The 18,396-nt window shown below is 39.6% G+C and overlaps 1 non-coding gene across 1 annotated transcript; it reads left to right on the top strand.

Moving 5' to 3' along the window:
• Positions 1-12,080: 12,080 nt before the first annotated feature.
• Positions 12,081-12,152, top strand: TRNAA-CGC (transfer RNA alanine (anticodon CGC)). The gene has a single exon. It is a non-coding gene; the product is annotated as a tRNA-Ala (tRNA).
• Positions 12,153-18,396: the final 6,244 nt, after the last annotated feature.

Raw genomic sequence — 18,396 nt, 5'->3', positions numbered from 1 at the left:
ATTGAGAGATGCCCCCTTGTAGCCAATAAAGAACAGAAGTGTCGAGTTTATCCTCCTACATGAAATTTGAAAAACAGACATTTATGTTATCATGGTTTTTAGACACTATACACCAGGCAGCTCAGGACAGTGGTCCCTGAGAGAAGGGAAGAAGTGAGGTAAGCCCCCTGATTGCCGAGGCTTACAGTGAGATTTCATACTGCAGTACAGGGGGGAAACCCAAGTGGAGCTTGACAGTCTCCCTGAGTCGGAAAGTTCGAATTGGTAGTCCAACAAGGTCAGAGTGACTAGAATTCACCACCTGTGAGAAGAGAACTGTACAAAAAAAAGAACTTCTACATTCTGTAGAGGGTCCCATATGAACACTCATCAGTGAATGTATGTGAGCAAAATACCTGAGACTATGGAAAGAGCCACTCAGGAGGAACAAGGTGTAAATACTCAGAGATTACAGAGGGATGGGATTGTGTTTCATCATCCATGGAGGTAAACCTTGTAATCAAGGGGGATTAGGTAGAGACCTCATAAAATTACTGCCTCAGTAGTAGGAAAAATAACCCTGAGACGAAAGATTTTTCTGCACATGCCTAATGAAGTTTAAATCAAGCCTTGAAAAAAGCAAACTGTTTCCAAAGAATGTAACTGCACCTTATTTTAAAAGCTCAAGAATATAGAAGTACAAACATATCCAATAAAATGTAAAATTCATAGTGCCCATATATATACATACACACAATTCAAAAATTCCAGGCATGACTAGAAGGTGAAAAATGCAATACATAATGGGCCATAAATGACAAAGACTATAGAGTTAGTGAATAAAGGCATTAAAACGGCTATTATAACTGTATTTGATAGGTTGAAGAAGGTAAATTAAATGTATTATGTAAAGACATCCAAATTTTTTTAAAAAATCAAAATGGAACTTCTAGAAGTAAAAAATACAACTACTGTAATTTAAAAATTTACTTCATGGGATTAATAGACTATGCACTGCAAAAGAAAAGATTAGTGAATTTGAAGACACAGTAATAGAAACTATCCAGAATGAAACACAGAAAAATGACTGAAAAAAAAACTGAACAGAGCATCAACAAGAAAATTCAGGCACCTAATACATCAATGGAGTCCATTAAAAGATGAGGGAGAAGGAAAATATTTCAGATTATAATGACCAAAAATTTCCCAAATTTGTGAAAGCAATCTTGAGAAAGAACAAAGCTGGAAGTATCATGATACCTGACTTGAGACTATACTACAAAGCTATAGTAATCAAAACAGTATGGTGCTGGCACAAAAACAGACACATAGATCAACAGAGTAGAACAGAGACACCAGAAACAAATCTATGAACTTATGGTCAGTTAATCTATGACAGAAGAGGCAAGAATATACAATGGGGAAAATATAGTCTCTTCAATAATTCGTGCTAGGAACACTGGACAGCCACATGTAAAAGAATGAAACTACAACCTTTTCTCACACCACACACAAAATAAACTCAAGACGGATTAAAGACCTAAATATGAAACCGGAAACCATAAAACTCCTAGAAGATAACATAGGCAGAACACTCTTTGACATAAATCACAGCAATATTTTTTTGGATCTGTCTTCTAAGGCAAAAGAAATAAAAGCAGAAATAAACAAATGGGACCTAGTTAAGTTTAAAAGCTTTTGCCCAGCAAAGAAAACCACTGACAATATGAAAAGACAACCTACTGAATGGGAGAAAATATTTGCAAATGATATGACTGATAAAGGGTTAATATCCAACGTATAAAAACAGCTCATATAACTCAACACAAAAAATATCAAACAACCCAATTAAAAAATGGGCAGAAGACCTGAATAGACATTTTTCCCAAGAAGACATACAGATGACCAACAGGCACATGAAAAATGCTTAACATTTCTAAACATCAGGGAAATGCAAATGAAACCTATAATGCGATATCACCTCATACCTCAGAATGGATATCATCAAAAAGACCACAAATAACAAATGTTGGTGAGGATGTGGATAAAAGGGAACCCTTGAACACTGCTGATGGGAATGTAAATTGGTGCAGCTATTATGGAAAACCGTAAGGAGGTTTCTCAAAAAACTGAAAATAGAACTACCATATGATCCAGCAATTCCACTGCTGAGCATGTATCTGAAGAAAACAAAAACACTAATTTGAAAAGATACACTCATCCCAATGTTCATAGCAGCATTATTTACAATAGCCAAGATAAGGAAGGAACCTAAGTGTCCATCAACAGATGAGCGGATAAAGAGTGGTGTAAATATACATATATATACATACACACATACACAATAGAATACTATTCAGCCATTAAAAAAGAATGAAATTTTACCATTTGTAACTACATGGATGGACCTGGAGTGTATTATGCTTAGTGAAATATATCAGAGAAAGACAAATACTTTATGTTATCACTTATATGTAGAATCTAAAAAATGAAATGAATGAATGTAACAAAATAGAAACAGACTCACAGATACAGAGAACAAACTAATGGTTACCAGTGGGGAAAGGGTAGCGGGAGGGGCAAGATAAGGGTATGAGATTAAGAGGTACAAACTACTATGTATAAAATAAATAAACTTCAAGGATATATTGTACAGACAGGGAATATAGCTAATATTTAAATAGAGTATAACCTACAAAAATTTTGGATAAAAAATCAAAAATACTTCCCAAATATGATGGAAACCATAAAAAAGCTCAACAAACCACAATAAAAGCAACATGAAGAATCTTACACCAATGTACATCATAGTCAACCATTTAAAACCACTGGTAAAGAGAAAAATCTTTAACATAGCCAGAGAATAAAGATATACCATATAGAAGGGAATCAAGATAAAAACTGCAGAATTTTCCTCAGAGACACAGCAAGCCAAATTTTTTGCTGCCTACAAGAAACCAACATTCACTATGAAGACATAAATAGATTAAAAGTAATAGAATAGGAAGAGATATAATATGCCAATAGTAGTCAAAAGAAAATTGGGGTGACTATATTAATATCAAATTAAATTTCAAAGAATGAGTCATTTTATAATGATAAAGGGGCTTATTCATCAAAAGGATATAGAATCCTAAATATTTATGCATCTAATAATAGCTTCAGAATATGAAGTAAATCTGATGGAGCTCAAAGAGACATGGAGAAATCTACACTATAGTTGGAGGTGATTTCATAATCTCTTTCACCAAAATTGCGAGGAAAAAAAAAAGACCAAAAAGTGCTAAACGTATGAAAGACTTTAACAAGACTATCAACCTACTTGACTAAATAATAATATTCATAAAACTCTCCAGCCAACAATAGAATATATTCTTTTCAAATGTACATGAAATATTTGTCAAACAGCATATTCTGGGTCACAAAATAAGATTCAATATATTTTAAAGGAATAAAAATAAAGTATATTCTCTGATCACAATGGAAATAAATTAGACATTAACAGAAAATATGACAAAAATCCTCAGATTTTCTAATAATAGATTTCTAATAATCTATGGGTCAAAGAAGAAATCAAAAGGGAACTTCCTCAATCTAATAAAGGGCATTTATAAAAATCCTACAGCTATATTCACAGGTAATACGACTCTCCATGTAAAAAATCCTGATATATTTTAATGCTTTGATAAAGCAGCAGGATACGAGATCAACACACAAAAATTATTTGTATTTTTGTATGCTACCAACATATAATCATAAAATTTAAAAAAAAATCTTTGACAGTAGCATTTTAAAATAGGAAAAATTTGCAACAGATGTGTAATACCTGTGTGCTGAAAACTACAAAATATTGCTAAAGGAATTTAAAGAACACAGAATAAATAGAGAAACATACTGTGTCCATGGATCACAGGACTTCTCATTGTTAAGATGACAATGTTTCCCCAAATTGATCTATAAACTCCATCAATCCAATCATCCTTCATCCAGTCAAAAAACCAACAAGATACGGAAATGCAAAGAACTGAGTATAGCTGAAACAAATTTGCAAATGAATTACAATGTTAAACACTTTCTGATTTCAAGGCTTACTGTAAAGCTACAATAATTAATACAATGCTGCATTAGATTAAGATAGACAAATCAGGAGAATAGAACAGAAAGTCCACAAAGAGACCAAAACATACACATAAATTGATTTTTGACAAAGGCACAAGTGCAATTCAATGAGGAAAGGATAATCTATTCAATAAGTGATGCTGGAGTAACCGGCTAGCCACACACAAAAAAAAATGAACCTCAACCCTACATCACATCATACACAAAAATTAACCTGAAACGAATCATAGACCTAAAACAAAAACTATAACACTTCAAAAAAGAAACAAAGGAAAAAATTTTAATGATGATGGATTTGGCAAAGACTTCTTAAATACAAAAACCATGAACTATAAAAGAAAAAAAATCTACAAATTGAACTTCATCAATACCATAAACTTTGCTCTTCAAGAATTATTAAAAAGTGAAAAGTCAAATCTCAGAGTAGAAGAAAATATTTTATATACACACACATATAGCAATGGATTTGTAAACAGAATGTACAAGTACACTTTCAATTCAACAATAAGACAAGCAATGCAATTAAAAACAAATAAAAGATTTAAATAGAAAGTCTACCAGAGAAGAGAGATTTGGAGAAAAAATAATGCCATAAAATATTGCTCAACATGATTAGTCATTAGGAAAGTGCAAATTAAAACCACAATGAAATACTACAACATATACCCTCTGGAGAGACTAAAATTAAGATTGACCACACCCATTGTTAGTGAGGATATAAAGCAACATTCATTGTTGGTGGGAATACAAAAATGGTATGACTATACTTTGGAAAACAGTTTGGCAGTTTCTTAAAAATTTGGACATATACCTACTGTCCATCCGAGTCATTCCAATCCCAGGTATTTACCAAAGAAAAATGAAAGCACATGTCAATCTGTAGACTTTTACACAAATGCCCACAGAAAGCTAATTAACAATGGGGGGGACCCTAATGTCCATCAGCAGGTGACTGGATCAACAAATTATGTTTATCTATGCAATGGAATACTATGCAACTATGAAGGTTTAACCATTAATACACATGACGGCATGGATAAATCTCAAAATCATTAGGCTAAGTGAAAGAAGATAGACACAAAATGGAACATACTGTATGATTTAGTTTATATAAAATTCTAAAAATTATAAACAATCTACAGTGACAAAAAGCAGATAAGTGATTGCCTTATCTGGCTGGGGGCAAAAGAAAGGAAGGATTGCAAAGGGCCACAGGGGAAATCTTTGCTGTGATAGAAATTTTCTGTATCTTTATACTGGCAGTAGTTTCACAAGTGTACACATTTGTCGTAATTTATCAAAATATACACTTTAAATTCAATTTCTTGTATGTAAATTACACCTTAATAAAGTTGATTTTTTTAAAAAAGAAGAGATGTAGCAGAATATTGTATCAAGAAAACAGTCTTAAAGTTAAAAGGCAAAAGTTAAACAACACCCAGTGTTGTCTTTTACCAAAATGTAAAGTTTCTGAGGACAATTAGCAAAATGTCAATATACTGTAGATAAAGAAATCATAACATTGTGATTTTAGGGAGGAAAAATTCCCCAAGGTGGCTATTTTGAGGACAAAAATATTCAAACGTTTTTCTAACTATGTGGACACATTTATTTATAGTCTACTCATTTTTTTCAGGCATGTGCTTCCATGTGTGGGTGAGGATACAAAATAATCAATCATCAGATCCACCACAGAATCAGACTCTATATCTTAACACCCAAACCTATCCACTGAATTTCAAGTTTGATCATGTAATAAAGAGTCTGACTCCGTTTTTGAGACTTGATTGCTGACATCTTTCAAGCCCTACCACTTCCTTTTCCCCTTCTGCCATACATCTGGGAAGACTGATAAAAAAAAAAAGCCCACACATAGCCTCCTTTGGTGTTGGCAGGCATTTCAAAGCCGACAAGCTCTGACTCACACACAGGGACCTTCAACCCAGACCCACCCCGAACCACCATAAAATCCCAAGCCAGACTCTTTTCCTTGCTCCTTCAAGCATTTTGGGGGCCAGCTTGGAAGCTAGTCCTAACCTCCCCAGAAAGCCTCATTATGTGAGTAATAAATCATTTCATATCCTCTTTGGTGCATGTGTGATGCCATCAGTTTCAACATCTGAAATACATTCTGGGGTGAGGGCTGGGGGAGTACATCCTCTCTACGCAGACTGACTATAACAATCAGCTATAGCTGATTTACTCCAGCCGGGTTGGGGGAAAGGAAACCAATGTGAGTATGGTAGGCAGCTTCTAAGATGGCCCCAGTGATCCTCAGCTCTTGATATTCAAGTTTTTCCCTCTACTTGAATGTGGGCTGGACTGAGTGACTTATTTCTAATGAGTAAAGATGGCAAAGTGATGGGATATCGCTTCTAAGAATAGGTTACAAAAAGACTCTGACTTCCATCTTTCTTGCCTTCTCTTGCTCCTCTCTGAGAGAGGCCAGCTACCAGGTTGTGAGCTGCCCTATGGAGAGGGCCAGATTAGAAACTGATGCTCCCCCAGTAGAGCCTTTGGATGAGGTTGCAGCCCTAGCCAAAATTCATCGCAGCCTCGTGAGAAGCCGTAAGCCAAAGGCATCACCTAATCTGTACCCAAACTCCTGCTGCAGTAACTGTGACATAATACATGTTTGTTGTTTTAAGCCTGTAAACTGGGGGTGGTTTTGTTACTCAACAATAGATAAATATACAAGGAGTGAATTCCTGAGTAGAAGAATTTCTAGAGAATAGAAATAATTATCAATAAGAGAAGAATGAGAAAAGATTAGTGTCTCAGAGAATATTGGGAAGATAAAGAAGAGGGGCATGAGCAGATTTCAAGTAATAAATGGGAAGCAGATCTCATGTTGACCAGTACAATATAGTTGGCGATCTTCTTAAGTGCAGCATCTGACTGGCACAAGTATGCAGGAATCACAAGTGTCTTCCTGATCTCAGAAAGTCAGTAGCCACCTCACTTTGGGAAGGAAGGTGTCCTTTTTTCCTATGGGCTAGGATCTTTGGTTGAGCCCATAGGAATATCAAGGCATGAAGCAATTGCTTTGTTCTGATAAGAGCAGTCAATGTAAACAGCCTAAGTTAATGCTCTGTTTTATCAAACACAATCTTCTACTAACAGTTTCACAGAGAGCAATTTCACACTAATTACAGCCCAGTCTTGGCTTCCTGTCATTGTAACTGATTGCCTACATGAAACCAATGTCTTAAATGAGGTGAAGTTCAGTCCCCGGTTCCCTGTTTCAGTAGCGGCAAACCATCATTTTTTCTGGCATCAATTTTTTAAATCAGACTTTTCCTCTGTATCATCTGTAGAGAACTTTATCCTGCTATTACCCTGGGAAGATCGAGGGCACTCCATAGGATCTTTCTCGATTTCTCCGCACTTTAAATCTCTCTGCATAATTACCAGCCATCGCCTCCTTTTGCCCTATTTCAGAAGCAGTGGCTGTCTTCCACCTTCTGCAAGGTTGGCCCCTCCGCTAGCACTCTTAACCCAGGTCCTGTCTCCCTTTGCTGAGCCATCAATCACCTCCACTTAAATCTTCCTTCCCACCTGTTCCTTCCTTTTTAGCTTGCAAACCTTTCCACCGATAGATATGTTCTTCCACCACTGAGTCTCCTTCTAGTTACCATCCCATATCTTTCCTCCCCTGTGCTGAATTCCTTCTTGACTTCTTATTCATTCTTCAGTCTAGAGAGATTTGTCTTATATACCTACCATCTACTATACTGTATTCAAAATCACCTCTGCATGCAGAATTACAGCAGCATGGATCCTGAATAGTGGCCAGGTCTGATGAGCATACAGAATACCCAGGATTCAGTCATTCCATTCAGTGAAGATCTATTCACTGCCTAATACTATGTGCCAGGCACTGTTCTGTATTTATCAGTAATTCATAGATGTGCCAGGGATAAAAATGCCAGAGATATAGCAGTGGAAAAAAAAAAAGACACAAATCTCTGCCCTCTTGAAGCTTACATTTTAGCATGGGGAGATTAAACCAAAAAGGAAACCAAAATAACTAAGCAAGCAGAAAGTATGCCAGCTATGAGAAATGCTATGGTAAAAATAAAGTAGGGAGGGGGGCTACACAGCACAATGGAAGTGGGAGAAACAGTGGGGCAGGATTTTATAGAGATGTTTTAGGGCACAGTGGTTGGGGGAGAAGACTCCGGAGCTGAAGGACCTAGCTTCTCATCTCCCCTCTCCCATTTTCTAAGTGTGCGTCCTTAGGTAAGTCATTTAACCTCTTGGTACCTTAGTTTCCTCATCGGTGAAATGGGAAGGATGTTAGAATCTACCACATAGGGCTGTTGTAAGGACTAAATGAGTTTACTATATATAAAGTCCTGAGTCCACAGCAAGGGCTCAGAAAGTGTTAGCTATTAACACTATTGTTCATTCATTAAGTATTTACTTAGCACTCATTAACCTGCTGGACGCTATGAAGTGTATTAAAATAATGAGATGCTTCCTCGACCTCTCAGAATAGAAGGTAGGAGAACACACACTAAAGCACAATACAAGGTGGTATCAACCTTCTACATCTCTCAGAGGGAGACACTCCGCTCATACCGTCACTCTTCACATAATGTCAAGGTGCTCTGAAAGTACCTTCTCACCCAGGATCTCTTGGCCTTCAGCACTATCATGAGAGACACTATTGCCACCAATACCCCCCTCGGAGAATAGTAACACATAGGTATTGACTGAATCCTGACCCAACTTAGTGGCTCAGCCTGGAGGGGCAGGTGAGGTCAAGTGGCAAGTGTATTGGCTCAGAGTATGACCTTGACACTGCACAAGCCGGCATTTGAATCAAGAACTACAAGTTAACTGTGTGACCTTGAAACATTATTTCACCTCCCAGAGCCTCAGTTTTCTCATGGGCAAGATGAGGATAATCAATTCTAGCTGCATCAGTCTCATGCAAGGATGAACTGAGATGATATATATGGGGTACTCTGCAAATTCTTCAGCCCTTAACAAGGACATAGTAAAATGGTACATTTAAAAGAAAACAAGGCAAAGCAATACATTTCCCTCTTGGTTCTGTCGGCTTGTATTTGCACGAAGCCTCCAACTCACCTTCCAATTCATGAGATGACACCATGCAGATGTCAGTGTGTATAGAAATATGGGAACTATACCTGAGTTCCTGAGAATGCATTTCTTCTCAAACCAAAAATTTCGTCAGCTTCTCATTTGCCTGGAATCTGCAGTGACAGAAGCCAAACGTTTCATATGGATATGGGCTTTTTCTTTTTTCTTCCCTGAGATCTTCATTTAAGCTATGCTAACCAGTGATTTCAAACACAAACAGTGTGCTTTACTCAAATTACGAGCTCTCGAAAAGTTTTGTGTAAATTGGGTTTTGTAAATCAGCTCAAAGGTCCAAGGAAGGCTTTTAATATCAAAAATCTCTGAAGTGAATCCTTTCAGCAAAGCCATGGATTGTTGCTAGATTGACCCGGTTTATCTATTTTCTCGTGTTTTAATGTGTAGATTTTCACATATCCTGCTGAGCTAACACAGCACTCCTGACTTGGGTGGAAGCCAGATTTCTTTCTTCTGGGGAGAATGACATGAGAGACGGCTGAAGGTGGGAGTATCTCTGAGAAAACGTGGGCTTTGATGCAAAGCTTAGGAGATTTAGCTTCTACAATCTTGAGAAAGCTCTCCGTGTCAGACTTTGGGACTGGAGTAAGTCCTTAGAAATATGAGTCTGCTCTGAGATTATAAACAATGATCTTGGATGGTGCAAAGTTCTCAGACTTCAGTGCCCTGGAAACAACCTTTATCAGTAATTTTCTTCTAAATTCCCCCAAGTGTCCCAGCTTGCAATCGAAAAACACAGGGTGATTAGTAATATTTCACACTTGAATCGAACAACCTGTGATCTTTGTGCATCAGGGAAAGCTTCACAAAAGACAGCAGCACATCACTGCAAACCCTCAGTAGCATGTGCAGGAATCTAACTGAAAGGCACAATGAAAGATGGGGCCAGATATTTACCAAGCCCCTGCAAGATACGAAGGTGATGATGTGGAAATGGATAACCTGAGCACACAGGCAACGTGTACTCAAAGTGTATCCTCCTCTAAGTGGCTTGTGCAGCTCAACTAAACGCAGTTGAGATCACTGCAGTTTGAAATCTTTCCTAGATCATATTCTTACAATGTTTTGCAACCTGCTAAATTGGATCTTTTCTTCTGAGACTTCTACAAGCAAGTCTAAATCCCCGAAAGGAAAAGAGGAGAGACTTGTTTATGGTGGACTGGATGGCTGGGAGAAGAGAGAAAGAAAGGAGCATAATCCTTCTCTCCCACGCTGAGGGGAGGACACCTGCTAGTTTGCACTGCATCATCACGTGTGGCACTGGCCTAGGCTCTTACAGAACCAAGGTGGCTCTTGCTGTTGGAATGATGAGACCCTTCCAGCCAGTCTCCTACTAGGAGTGACTGGCTGCTCTGGTCACTGGTTGCCCTAGCAACAGCCTGGATTGTGTCCATGGGCATTAAAGGCAGGTGGATGTTTGGATCCTGGTTCTTCTACCCGTGAGCTGTGTGATCTGGGGCAGGTTGCTTAACTTCTCTAATCTCTGTTTTTATTTGTAACACTGGATCATGATATTATACCCAGGACCTCATAACAGCGTTTTGCAACTGAAGGAAGCAATACACGCACAGCCCGGAACATAATGTGGGCTCTCGTGTCAGCAACAGGCATAGACACCCTTCAAACAGCATCAGGGACCCTTAGAGGATGCGTTTGATGGGGGTGTTCTGGGCATGATTATAAAAGATAACAGTCATAGAGCACTTACTCTGGACCAGGAAGGCATGTTCTAAGTGAATTACCATGAATTAACTCACTTAATCCTCACAATGCCCCTGTGAGGCAGGTATAATTGTAACAACCATTTTATAGAGGCAGGGAGACTCAGGGAGGAAACAGTTATATTGTTGCCCCAGGTCAGTCTGCAGGTGAGGGATGGAAGCCAGTTTGTGCCCAGTCAGTCTGGCTCCACACCGATGCAGGTAACTTCACGCCATACTGCTGCGGTAACATGTAATTAAAAAAATAAGTGATATCTACAAACACATGGGTGATCACCTCAAAAAGTGGGGTCAGTATTATGCCAAGTCATATATATATACATACAATATACTCACAGGTATATATAATTAAATATGTGTCAAAACTATACTCCTGGCCTAAAAGGACTTGCACAAGTCAACCATCACCATGGACGGTGATGGCTTCTTTAAACAGTGACCCGAAAATTAGCAAAGGAACATCCAGGGTAATTTCCTACGGTCTCTTTCTGGCATCATCATGTATCAACCACTTAAGTCACTGAAACCGGAAACTTAGTAGGCACTTTGAATTCCACCCCTTCTAAAACTCCACAACCAATTCTCCAACACACATTCTATACAGATCTAGAGATTTTATAGTTGACGTTTCTCTTGAATCCATCCCTTCGTTTGCATTCTCAACCTTCCACAGTTTTAATTCAAGCACTTTTCAATTTTCTTTTGGATAACTGGATCACACTCCTAACCTTTCTTTCTGACAACATTCTTGCCCACTCCTGACCCCAAGAAATACATTTTCCCCACTGGTATTGAAAAATCATTCTAAAACACAAGTCTTAGAATGTGGAGCCTCTGCATAAAGCCTCAGTGACTATAGAAGGAAGTCGAAACTCCTTATGAAGGTATATAAATCCCTTTACGATCTGATCTGTTCATCTCTTCTCACTCCCCCAGTTATAACCACACATGCATTGGCAGAAGCTGCTTCCTCTGACCGAAAGCCGCCTCTCTCCCATATGCCCTCCGCCATAGCCTCTACTTCCCACAGCCTTCATCTGGAAAGACCCTACGTGATCATTAAGGCTTAGCTCAAACACCACCAGCTCTGGGGAGTCTTCCATTATTTCTCCAGGAAAAGTTAGCTGCCAGTGGGGAGGTATAACTCAGTGGTAGAGTGTATGCCTCGCACGCACAAGGTCCTGGGTTCAATCCCCTGTAGCTCCATTAAAAATAAGTAAATAAAAACCTAATTGCCTCCCTCCCCACCAAAAAGACAATAAATGAAAATTTAAAAACCAATAAAAATTTTTTTTGAGTTAGCTGCCTTCACCTCTGTGCCTATAACCACCAAATTGTAACTTTCCCCCTAACACTAACATATGAATTCTTGATGGCAAGTGCTGTGTGTACACAAATCCTCAGCTCCAGAACAGTCTCCGGCGCCCTACAGGAGCTCAAGAACTAGTTACAGTATCATTACAGCCCCATCATATTACAGTAGCGTTGTCTGTTGACATGTCTGCCTCCTCCACACGAATACAAGCTCCTGGGGGCAAAGATGGTCTCTTTTGCCTGTATCCCAGCACCTGCCACAGTGCCTGGCAAAAAGGGAGGACTCAGGGTTTATTGAACAAATCACTGCACGGGCAAAATAAGTGGATAAACACCAGAGGCCTCCAGGATCTCCCTTCCTGTCGGCATAACATGAGATTAAGTTTAGAAGGACGTCCAGAAGTCTAGCAGCATACCTGCTAGCTTTAGAGGGACCTCTCGCCAGGGGAAAATCAAGCCCATCTGGAAGATGCCGTCAAAAAACAAACTAGATCCCGAGAGGCCAAAAGGCGCACTGGTCGCATGTGCTGTGAATATAAATTAAAATTTGTATGTGTGCAAAATCCAAATTTTAATTTGGAAAAGGACTAGCTCTTGCAGGATGCCTGTTCAGCTGTATGTCTTCATCAAAGGGAACGTGAAAAAGCTGTGATTTGGCACGTGGTCTACAAAGGACAACAGTGCCAGTCAGGTGCGGGTTTTGCGGGTTTACAGAGAACTCATTTCACAGCTGCTCCCCAGAACTCCTGTATTCGTTACATCATCTCCCTGTGAGGTGGGTGTTGGGATCATCGTTATTGCGAAAGAGTAAATGAAGACCCAGAGAGCGTCAGGTTACAGAATAAATCCCCGGTGTAGCAGACCCTGGGGCTCCACATTACATAGGGTGTCAGTGGACCAAGTATCTCCAGCTATGCCATGAGTGACAGGTTGTCGGTGAAAAAGGTGCCCTGAGATGGGACCTCATCTCCTTGGAACACCTGCCAAATGCATTCCTGCCCCAATACCTGAGCTCACTGTGGGGACAGGTGAGTTGCTCAATTCCATTCACTTCATTGAGCATCCACTGTGTTCACCGAACATCTACTGTGCCCAGCACGTGGTGTGATTTCTATAATCAGAGAAGGGCATAAATGGCCCTGAAAGACATGGATGTTGCATCAAAGACCGTGAAAAATTCCCGGTAACAGATTGCTGGACGGGTAACGACAATCTTGAGGGAATATTTAAGGATAAGAGAAATTTTTGAAATTAGAAAATGGGGTATAGTATATTTTAAGTGAAAAATTTGGTAAAAAAGCTGTGAGTACAATATTGTTATATACACATATATACAAACACAGACATGCACCCAAACATAACGAAAGGACTGGAAAGGTCCACACCAAAACACTATCAATTGTTTCTCTATGGAGTGAGATTATAATTAGTTTTTAGGGTCTTCCACAGACTTTTGCACAATATAGTCCTTTTCTGGTCAGACTATAAGGCTAAAAAATGTTTTAAAAATAAAAGTGTTTTGCTTTAAAAAAAAAAAAGCTATAAAATGTAAAAACTGTTCCTGAGAACAGGGGAAAGGGAGAAGGATACACACACGTTTTGTGTTTGTAACATTGTGCCCTCCTCTGCTTTCCTGCTGGGACCAGGCTCAACCAGACTCTCTCTTCCCCACGATGTGGGATTCGAACTGCAAGGAGAGAGAAGTCAAGTCTCTTATTTTTTTAATTGAAGTATAGTCAGTTTACAATGTTGTATCAAGTTCTGGTGCATAGCATAATGTTTCAGTCATACATATATTCGTTTTCATATTCTTTTCCTTATAGGTTCTAGAAGTCGAGTTCCTTGGTTGGTTTGAAGAACCATGTTTTCTGAATGACTATATCAGCAGTCTGGTGTATTAGGTCTTAATCACTGCCAGTGGCCAGAGCCCCGAACTCTGGAGTAGAGACCCCAGCTCCAGCCTGGGAGCGGAGGACGCACTGAAAGGCTGAAGGTTCTCAGGTGGTTAGGTTTTTCTACAGTGTAGCGTCGGCTTCCAAATCAGGAGGCAGTTGGCAGTGCAGCTGATGCTCAGAAACCAGAGATGCATCACGGAGTTTGAGGAACCCTGTGGCAGAAAGCTTTACACCTTATGGCTTCGTAGTGGTGATCAAGAGACACCGGGTCTCAACTTACTTTTCTTTGACATTGTGATTCTTTTTAAAACCATCTTTTGTAGTAAAAGAGCTGAGAGGTGGAAGGAACGGGGCAGAGGACACAACAGGGACACCCTCTGCCCCATCTTCTCACAGAGTCACAGATCTGCTCTGAGCACCAAGAGCACTCATTTCTTAATTCAACAAAATTTGCCAAGTCTCTGCCGCAGCTTGGGCCCTGTGCCAGGTGTGGGAAACATAAAGGTATTCAAAATATTGTGTGTAATCTGATCCAGCAACCCTACTCCTGGGCATATATCTGGAGGGAATTCTAATTTGAAAACATACATGCACCCCAATGTTTACAGCAGCACTATGTACAGTAGCCAAGATGTGGAAACAACCTAAATGTCCAACAATAGAGGACTCGATAAAGAAGTTGTGGTATATTTATATAATGGAATACTACTCAGCCATAAAAAGAATAACATAATGCCATTTGCAGCAACATGAATGGACCTGGAGATCATCATTCTAACTGAAGTAAGCCAGAGGGAGAAAGAAAAATACCATATGATATCACTCATATGTGGAGTATGAAAAAAAAAAAAAGAAAGACACAAATGAACTTATTTATACAACAGAAACAGACACACAGACATAGAAAACAAACTTATGGAAGTAGAAAAGGATAAATTGGGAGTTCAAAATTTGCAGATACTAACTACCATATATAAAATAGATATACAAGTTTCTTCTATATAGCACAGGGAACTATATTCAGTATCTTACAGTAATCTATTATGAAAAAGAATGTGAAAACCAATATATGTATGTGTATGTGTGACTGAAACATTATGCTGTACACCAGAGATTGACACAACATTGTAGACTACCCTTCAATAAAATAAAGTAAAGTAAAATAAACTATGGTGTGTAGTCTGAAGGACGCAGAGCCTGTGAGTGAAGCAGGCTTGGGCAAAAATCAGGAACAATATAATCTGCAAGACATGACAGCAGAGGGCTGAACCCAAAGTGACGGGGACAGAGAAGAGGGACTGATTTAGACAGGCTGCCCTTGTCAGCAGCCTGGAGACAGCAAGACTGTTTACCCTCCAGAGGTTTACCCATGAAGACAGGATGGCGAGCAGTTAGACCTCACAGTTCACGCTAACTCAGAAAACAAGCCAGTCTGAATTAACTAGAAGTCTGCCTAGAGAATATTTTCTAGGAAATTGTTTTATAACAGGCCAAAACTTGCAATGATTTGAACAAATGGCCAGAACTGTATTTCAGCAGAGATTCCCTAAGTTACAATATTTGAAGGAAATCAGGGTTTAGGGGGATGATGAAAAGTACTCACTATATTATGATATTTAGTTTTATTTATCACATTGTCATCTTAATCTCACACTGTGCTACCCAGCACATCTCAACCCTGCCTGTACATTAGACTAACATGAGGCCATTTGGGAAAAAAACTGACATAGAGTTTCCATCCAGATCATCTGGATTAGAATCTCTGGATCACAAGCCTTGGCCATATTTTTTAAGATCCCTGAGTTATTCTAATCTGCAGCCAGGGTCAAGAACAGGAGTGTAAGCCTCTGCATCCCAGATTTATCACATCCAAAATGAGAGTGAGAGCTTCTGTATTAACAGCATCTATGAGTTATTGTGAAGGACCAATGAAGTAGTGTATGTGAAAGCACATGGAAAGGTTTAATGTTTTATATAAACATAAAGCCATGTTCTCATGTTATCAATCAGTGTGTAGCAACCCTGTAAAAATGTGTACTTCTTAGATTGTTGGTTAGTTTGTTGCAGATTAAATACAACCCAGGAGCATATAAATTCCTTGGTGAGTAGGCAAAGGTGATTGCTTGTCCTCAGCACAGATCATATTGGTACTGATATTGAGAAACACAGAGTAATAAGTGTTTGGTTTACTGAATTACAAAAAGTATATAAGCATTACACATACAGATGCTATAGAAATTCCAAGTAAAAATTGTAGCTGGTGAAGTCTGGCTGTCCAAGGAGGAAGAAAGAAGGGCGCTCACCTGATTTGTGAGCTAGGCTGTTCACATATATTACATCTTTTCACAGGCAGATGAACCCACAGTGGCATTTTTGAAACATTAAGTTATGAAATCAGTTCAGTGGGTTGCAACAAGTATTTCTTAAATAAAACACAAGGGAAAAAGAAGAATTAAAAAATAAGATGCATCAAATGTATGAAAGCTTTGTTTTGCCTGTACCTGTATGGGTGTGTGTATATAGCATATTGCACCGTGAGAAAAGACTATTTCTTATTCCAGGCTGCTGCCAAAATATTTGAAAACTACCACCTAAAGAGACAGTTATACACAAATGAACTTATTTACAAAACAGAAACAGACTTACAGACATAGAAAGCAAACTTGGGGTTACCGGTGGGGAACCGGGGCAGGAAGGGACAAAATGGGAGTTCGAGATTTGCAGATACTGACTACTATGCATAAAATAGACATACAACAAGTTTCTTCTGTACAGCACAGGGAACTATATTCAATATCTTGTAGTAACCTATAATGAAAAAGAATATGAAAACGAATATATGTATGTGTATGTATGACCAAAACATTGTGCTGTACACCAGAAAGTGACACAACATTGTAAACTGACTATACTTCAATAAAACAGAGCCAATTATCATGAAATCAGATTTACAGAGGAATAAGTTGAGACTCAGAGATCTTAAATAATCCACCCAAGGCTACACGGTTAGCAAGTGGCAGAGCCCGTTTGACCAACATACCACCTTGACCTCCTGGAGAGTTCAAGCCTCTCCGATGAATGAATTAAATATATCTGCAGAAAGGAGACACACACGTTTTTAATAATTACTATTTTTTTAATAACACCAGTTGAACGACAGCACTGCTTTCTAATTTTCTTCCTGAGACTTCACATTTTCCAGACTCGCTGATTTATTAACTGTCAGAACCCTAGCCACAGTTTGAACTCCAGCTAAAATTTTCTTTTCGCTTTCATCACTTCTAAGCTTGGTTGGAACTCCTCCGCTGCGACTCCGTTCTGTTTGCGTTTCTCTGCTGTGTTATTGCAGGCACATCGTTTCAGCGCGAGGAGCCGCTGGCTCCCCCCACCCTGCTGCGAGGGGCAGCCGCCCAGGCTCGGCCCACCCGCCCAGGGCACGCCGGGCCGGCTGCGCAGACCCCTGCGGCAGAGCGCCTGAGTGGACAGATTTGCACACGAACGCTGCACCTGGACAAATAGGACTGCGACCCGTCGGGTCCAAAGGCAATATTGCTGGGCTGGATCATTTTACCGGCTACCACCTCGGCAGCCTCACCGAGAAATTCCTTCCCAGCTCAGTGTCTGTAAAACTCCAGGAATGCTTCTCCTTAGCAAGACAGACTTCAGAGTAGTTTTGACAACTGGGAAATACCACTAAGGTGATAGTTTAATGATTTTATGGGTTTTTCTTCTTGAGTCTCCTGTTTCTTCAACACCTGTAGATTGTTTTTTTTTTTTTTTTTACCTGTGGCAGAGCAGAGCCCTGATTTGTCCACAAAATCCCTCTGCCCAATAAAAAAGATGAAGCCCAAGTACCCAAGCTCACAAAGTTGGGAGAAAACCCTCTACAGACCACCTCACCCATACTCACAAATCTAAGGGGGCTTCCACTTAGGGGCAGGCATTATTCGGGGGAATCAGGGCAGCATCTCTGAATAAGGAGATGTCACCAAGAGATGCGGTTATGGTAGGACAGGTCTGGGAGCGGAGCTCCCTCGAGCCAAGTTGAGTCTCTTTCCCAGGCTGCTGGGCTACTGGGGAGACAGTTCCATCTCCCCTCTCCTGGGGAGTGGCTAGTCAGCCTCGCCTTCTCCAGGGAGACCCAGGCTTTGATCAAGACGGGGGGCAGGTATGGCTACATATATTTGGGAGCCACTGCAAAAACAAGTGGGTTCCATAAGAATTTCAAGACGATTATCATA

Source organism: Vicugna pacos, chromosome 25 (assembly GCF_048564905.1).
Source record: "Vicugna pacos chromosome 25, VicPac4, whole genome shotgun sequence".
NCBI lineage: Eukaryota > Metazoa > Chordata > Mammalia > Artiodactyla > Camelidae > Vicugna > Vicugna pacos.
The sequence above is the reverse complement of the archived record's forward strand: the minus strand, read 5'-3'. Positions and strand labels throughout refer to the sequence as shown.